The 7,204-nt window shown below is 46.9% G+C and overlaps 2 non-coding genes across 2 annotated transcripts; both read right to left on the reverse strand.

The window, feature by feature from the left end:
• Positions 1 to 627: 627 nt before the first annotated feature.
• Positions 628 to 710, reverse strand: trnal-cag (transfer RNA leucine (anticodon CAG)). Its single transcript has one exon. It is a non-coding gene; the product is annotated as a tRNA-Leu (tRNA).
• Positions 711 to 4,455: 3,745 nt separating this feature from the next.
• Positions 4,456 to 4,538, reverse strand: trnal-uaa (transfer RNA leucine (anticodon UAA)). Its single transcript has one exon. It is a non-coding gene; the product is annotated as a tRNA-Leu (tRNA).
• Positions 4,539 to 7,204: the final 2,666 nt, after the last annotated feature.

Raw genomic sequence — 7,204 nt, forward strand, 5'->3', positions numbered from 1 at the left:
CTTGAAATCTGAAACAAAAACAAGAAATGCCGGATTCACTCAGCAGGTCTGGCAGCATCTGTGGAAAGAGAAGCAGAGTTAACGTTTCGGGTCAGTGACCCTTCTTCGGAACTTCGGAGTTCCGAAGAAGGGTCACTGACCCGAAACGTTAACTCTGCTTCTCTTTCCACAGATGCTGCCAGACCTGCTGAGTGAATCCGGCATTTCTTGTTTTTGTTCCACTATTTCTTCCCTGGCTTCTTTCAACAGCCTGGGGTACATTTCATCTGGTCCTGATGATTTATCCACATTCAAGGATGCTCATCCCATTAAGACTTCCTCTCTCCTTAAGTTATCACGTCCAATACTTCACACTCCTCCTCCTTTAAACAATATCTGCATCACCCTCTCATTCGGGAATACAGTAAAGTATTCATTAAGGATATTGGCAACATCTTCCACCCCGATACAAAGGTTACATTTTTGATCTTTTTTGTGCCCTGCTGTTTGTTTAGTTGCCTCTGACTCTAATGTTTTAATGCAACATCTTTGGGTCCATTGTTATTTTGTTTGTCCATGTTCTTTCATGCTTTTACTTTGCTTTTTGCCGCTGCTCCCAAACGCCTCCAGTTCAGTCAAAACACAACATGTCAGAAGTGGGTCTTGAACCCACGCCTCCAGTGGAAACTGCGACCTGAACGCAGCGCTTTAGACCGCTCAGCCATCCTGACTGCCTGCGATGTATTATCAATGCTAAGGAAATTATTCATTCTTTGTGAAAGTATTTGTGAGATTGTGGAAATGTCTGGAAGAGGAAAGACCGGCGGGAAAGCTCGGGCCAAGGCCAAGTCTCACTCCTCCCGGGCTGGACTGCAGTTCCCGGTGGGCCGTGTTCACAGGCTCCTGAGAAAGGGTAACTATGCTGAGCGTGTGGGTGCCGGAGCCCCGGTCGATCTGGCTGCTGTGCTCGAGTATCTGACCGCTGAAATCCTCGAGCTGGCCGGTAACGTGGCCCGGGACAACAAGAAGACCCGCATCATCCCCAGACAACTGCAGCTGGCCGTCCGCAACGACGAGGAGCTCAACAAGCTGCTGGGAGGGGAGACCATCGCTCAGGGCGGGGTGCTGCCAAATATCCAGGCCGTGCTGCTGCCTAAGAAAACCAGCACTCAAGAGCTCCCAGAAAAAGTAAAGCGGCCAAAATGTCATCTAATAAACCAAAGGCTCTTTTCAGAGCCACTCACAGTCTCTGTGAAAGGGCTGGTTACTGTCAGGAGGGAGTCAGAGATGGAGTTATTGGAACAGTGGATTGACCTGTTTCACATCTGTCCAGGTGTGTTTTCAGTTCCCTCTCTGGATTTCGCTCTGTTTCTCTGCTCACACATCTCCCCCTCTAGTTAAGTGAAGAACTGAACTACAGGGTGTCAGAATCAACAATTTAATAAATCCCGCTGCCTTCGATTTGCTAAATCCCGAGATTATCCCGGTACATTAACGGGAACTGGTTCGGAGCTGATGAATTAATTTAATAATGGAAGTGTCCGGGTTAATTCTCTGTGTTTCATTTGGACAGTTTGAATTGTGTTTTTTTTTTCTCTCTGGTGATCTGAGCGCCGCTTCTCAATGAGAATCTGCTCCCGGAACAGAGTAAATGCAGGAAGGAAGAGGCCATTCTCGGGCTGTGTGTTTCTCTCCTAACCTGATCTGTTTAGACCGCACTGTTCCCAGAGGACGGAATCAGTGAGAGTTGTGCACACACAGGAGCTGAGTCCATTGCAGCGCTTTAATATGTGCCTTCCCCCCGGCCCTCCCTATTCTCCGGACACAGAGCTGTCTGTTACCCCCGGCGGCGGGATAGAGTCGGGGATTCTCTCCCCGCAGTGTCAGGGTCTGCAACCCCGGGGAACTGGCGGTTTCAGTCAGAGTGACCGAGCTGCCTTACATATCCTGTGTACTAATCTCCAATGGATTCAAATATTAGTGAACTCATTGGGTAATGTTAGTAAATAACCCTCATGTGAACGGACCCGGCTCCATTAATGCCTTCCAAATAAAACTGGGATCCATTTCTTTTCCCCAAATGCCAGCTAACGGATCCCAGGAGCGGGGTTGAGATTGTGCTGAGCAGCAATGAGTCTCCGGTAATGCTGCTTTTTAAATTCCAGATCAGCTCTCAGTCCGACAGGCCTTTTGGGAAAGTGATGTGACAAAACAGAAACCATGTGGCCGCCCCTCCAATCTAATGGGTTTGATGATGAACAGAGATGGCAGCTCTTTCCTTTGCTGATTTGGTGGCTCTGAAAAGAGCCCTTGTTACACTTGTTACTGAAGCTAGGTTTCAGGTGCGTTCCCCGCGGATGCGGCGGGCCAGCTGGATGTCTTTGGCCATGATGGACCGGGATCATTCTGGTGAATCTGCTCATTTTCCGGCAGAAGCATCAGTCGCTGTTTGAACTGTTTAAAGTCAGGGGTGTATTAGCAGCCAGAAAGTGAAGGGCAGTTCATTGCTCCCTGCAGCATTATCCGCCTCTTTCAGGAGAAAAGATCAGAAACCGCTCGTTTCTGTCAGTCCCCGAGAAGCCTGTGAGAGGCGGTTAGTCGCTAATTTGTTCCTTTTACAGAGTGGAAGCTGATATTTGTCTCGTTTTAAATTGCTGAACCGGACCTTCCTCCCGCCGCTGACAGTTAACAGATTGACAAATGAAAACGATTCCTAAAATCGCGTCAGGATTTTGTGACGGTACATACAGTAAAACAGAACATAAAATGAGAGGTTTTAAAATTGTTGCTTGAAAATTGAAATTTTCCATCACTTCAATTCCTTCCTGCTCTGGAATTGCCAGGCTTTTTCCAATTGGAAAATCTAAGCCAATGAGAACTTCTATTTACTTATATGTGATTCTCCTATTGGTTAAGAATTGGATTGAGAAGCGGTGACCAATCAGAGACAGAGTCAAACTGCGGGGATTCCAGGCCCCCAGTAACTGAGCTGAAACTGTTCAGATTGACAAACCCTGGCAGTAGCTTCACACATTGGACACTTCACACTGAGTCATTCAAGGGCTGGTGTGAGAGAAGCTTCAGATCCTGTCATTACTCTCTGACTCATTATTCATCTCGAACCAAACAATTAATAAATGTGAAGCAGTGAAGAGACTTTTCATTCTCACTGCAGAATGTGTCATCTGGGGAAATAAGGAACTATTGTTTTCGGAGATTCCAGGTACATTCCTCCCTGAACAAATCCATTCCTAACATTCCCGATCACAGCCTATCCCAGCTCCTGTTGTCACCCGACTCCAGCTGAATTGGAGAAACTCATGCGTTGGGGTTTGATTTGTGAGGTGGGGTTTCTCCGCCAGTGTTACTGTCTTACAAACTCTCCCCCTGAATTTGTGAACTGAGACTGCACCGAACACATCCCCAGTTAGAGTGAGGGCCGGACATCCCTCTGTTTTATGACAGAGAGTGGGGAAAGGGCTGGGTGGAGGGGAGTCACCAGGGATCCTGGATTTACTCCAAATCATTTCCATGTGGAATCTGCAGGCGGGGCCTGGACAGGGATCATTTGATCAGGGGATCAGCTCTTTCCTGAGAGATGTGGGTGGCTCTGAGAAGAGCCTTTGTGTTCAGATGTTTACAAGTTTCCCGCGCTTTCACTTCTTTCCACACCCTGCTTTCTGAGACTTCGCTGCTTTCGGCTTGACCTTGCTCTTCCATGTCTGCACTTTCTTCAGCGCCTTTCCGCCCGCCGCACTCTTGCCTTTTTTGACCTTCTTCGCAGGAGACTTTTTCTGAAGCGCTGCTTTCTTCACCGCCTTATTTGGCGTTGCCGCCGCCTTGCTGCTCGTTTTCTTGGCTGTTACTTTCTTTGTTGTCACTTTCTTGTCTTCTGGTTTCTTCACCAAAGATTTCTTGTCTGCTGGTTTCTTCACTGAAGATTTCTTGTCTGCTGGTTTCTTCACTAAAGATTTCTTGGCTGCTGGTTTCTTCACCTTCTTTCCCACTTTTCCCTGGGTTTTCCTTCTTGCTGATTTTGAAGGAGCCGGAGGCGCCCTGTCCCTTGCTCTGCACCAGGGAGCCTTTGTTCACATTCCTCTTGATACTTTGCTTGATCTGGGTCTTGAGCTTCTCCTGAGCGGTGGCAGACCTGCAAGGAATCAACTACCAGCTAGCGTACAAAGCGAGACCAAGGCTCAGGGCCTTCAGTTACCTGGAGGGGAGTCGGAGAGGCAGCGGATCCTGTGAGGAACCACAATCCAGGAAGGATGAGAAGGTCATTGTCAGGGTACAGAGGAGATTAAGTTAAAGATTTACCAGTTTATAAGCAAGCGCAGAGCCAAGGAACGGTGCTGGGGCAGATCAAATAATAGGAAGCTGTGATCAGTTGGAAGGCAAGAGTGATTAAATGACAGAAGAGATGATGATGCAAGGCAAAAGTCAGGGAAAGAATAAATAACATTTTATAAGCACAGATACCAGGAGTGGGGTTTGAACCCACGCAGACACATGTCTGTTGAATCTTAAGTCCAACACCTTAACCACTCGGCCATCCTGGTGCGTTAGCCCACCACTGAAAATGAAATTTAATGTGATCCGGGTGCCATCTGGCCTTTTCCAATAAAAAGTTATGACTCCTCTCCCATGCTAAATTGGACCCTTCATTATTTATGAACCTCAATCGGATCACCCCTCAGTCTAGGTTTCTCTAAGGTGTAGGGTCCCAACTCTTTTAGTCTAACTTGATAACCAAGATGTCTTATACTGGGAATTCGTCGAATGTCTCTCCTCTGTACCCTTTCCAAAGCCTCAATATCACCCATCATGTGAGGAGACCAAGACTGGATACAATATTCCAAGTGAGTCCTGACCAAGGTTTCATAAAAGGACAAATTCATGACATCTCAGATACTGAAGGAGTCCGTGTCCAGAAGCAGCAAGACCTGGACAACATTCAGACTTGGGCTGCTAAGTGGCAAGTAACATTCACACCACATAAGTACCAGGCAATGACCATCTCCAACAAGAGAGAATGTAACCATCTCCCTTTGACGATCAACAGCATTGCCATCGCTGAATCCCCCCACCATCAACATCCTGGGGGTTACCATTGACAAAAGCATAACTGGACCATTCATATACATACTCTGGCTACAAGAGTAAATCAGATCGTGGGAATTCTGTGATGAGTAACTCAGCTCAAGGCACGTGGTGAAATGCTCATTAGGAGAGCTGGAGAAATGGACTGGTCAGGTGGGCAGAAAAGTGGCAAATGGAACTCAACTTGGAGAAGTGTGAGGTGATGCCTTTGGTGAGGTCAAACACAGCAAAGGAATACACAATTAATGGGTGAATGCTGAGAGGTGTAGAGGAAGTGAGGGACCTTGAAGTGAATGTCCACAAATCCCTGAAAGTAGCAGGACAGGTTGATAAGTTGGTTGAGAAGGCTTATGGAATCCTTTCCTTTATTAGCCGATGTATAGAATATAAGAGCAGGGAGGTTATGCTGGAACAGTGTCAATCATTAGTTAGGCCACAACTTGAGTTCTGTGTGCAGTTCTGGTCACCTCATTCCAGAAAGGATGTAATTGCACTAGAGAGGTTACAGAGGAGATTTACGAGGATGTTGCCAGCTCTGGAAAAATGCAGCGATGAGGAAAGATTGGATCAGCTGGGGTTGAATAGAGGAGGCTGAGGGGAGATTTGATTGAAATGTACAAAATTGTGAGGGGTCTGGATAGAATGGATGGGAAGGGTCTATTTACCTTAGTAGGGAGGTCAGTGACTAGGGGGCATAGATTTAAAGTGATGTGTTGAACAATTAGAGGGGAGATGAGGAAAGGTTTTTTCACCCAGAGGGCTGTGGGAGTCTGGAACTCACTGCCTGTAAGGGTAGCTGAGGCAGAAACCCTCAACTCATTTAAAAGGTGTCTGGATGTGCACCTCAAGTACCTGAACCTGCAGGGCTACGGTCCAAATGCTGGGTAATGGGATTCAGCTGGGTGGCTCGTTTTTTTGGCCTGCCTGTGCTGTAAACTTTCTATGTTCTATGATTCTATGCAGACACAATTGGCCGAATGGCCTCCTTCTGCACTGCAATAATTTTGTGATTTTTGACTCTCCAGAACTTGTCAACCATCTACAAGGCACAAACCAGGATGAGTGCAGCACCAACAATACTCTAGAAACTCGACACTGTCCAGGACAAAGCAGCCGCCTTGATTGTCACCCCATTCACCACCTGAAACATTCACTCCCTTCATCACTGACGCTCAGTGGCAGTAGTGTGTACCATCTGCCAGATGCACTGCTGCAACTCACCAAGGCTCCGCAGACAGCACCTTCCAAACCGAAGACCTCCACCACTTTGAAGGACAAGGACTGCAGATGCATGGAAACACCACCATGTGCAAGCTCCCCTCCAAGTCACACACCATCTGATCTGCAAATATATCGCTGTTCATGCACTGATGCTGGGTCAAATTCCTGGATCTCCCTTCCTAACAGAACTGTGGGTGTACCTACACCACATGGAGTGCAGCAACTCAAGAAGGGAGATCACCGCCACCTTGTCAAGGACAATTAGGGATGGGTAACAAATTCTGGCCTTGCCAGTGTCGCTCACATCCCATGAAAGAATATGCCTCATTTTATACTCAATTGTCCTCTGAATGCAGCCCAACCCTCTATTTGCTCCAACTATCACTTCACAGCATTGCTGCTGTACCTTTAGAGATCTGTGCACTAGAACATGCAGATCTCTGCTCAAAATTATTTTCTTTTTTCCACCTACTTTAATGTTTTTCCCTGAAGGGTGTATGAATGTTGAGCATTCGCCCTGTCCTCATGAATAACACTGCACTTACCCAAATTAAACATAATTTACCAGTCATGAACCCAATCTCCCAACACATTAAGATCAGCCTGAAATAGTCGAGTATCGTCTACAGTCTGAACACTCGCACAGATCTTCAAATCATCTGTAAATTTACAGATGGTGCCCCCTACACCTACATCCAGATCATTAATAAAAATAGTAAAGAGCAACAGTCCCAACACCGATCCCTGTGGGACACCACTAGTAACTGGTCTCCAAACAGATCCAGATCCATCTGTAACTACTTTCTGCCTACGTCTGCCAGTCAGTTCCCAATCCAGATCAATATTTTACCACTGATACCAGGGACTTTAATCTTATAGAGAAGCCTCTTGTGTGGAACCTTAT

The sequence above is a fragment of the Heterodontus francisci genome, unplaced genomic scaffold (assembly GCF_036365525.1).
Source record: "Heterodontus francisci isolate sHetFra1 unplaced genomic scaffold, sHetFra1.hap1 HAP1_SCAFFOLD_121, whole genome shotgun sequence".
In the NCBI taxonomy this organism is placed as follows: Eukaryota; Metazoa; Chordata; class Chondrichthyes; order Heterodontiformes; family Heterodontidae; genus Heterodontus; species Heterodontus francisci.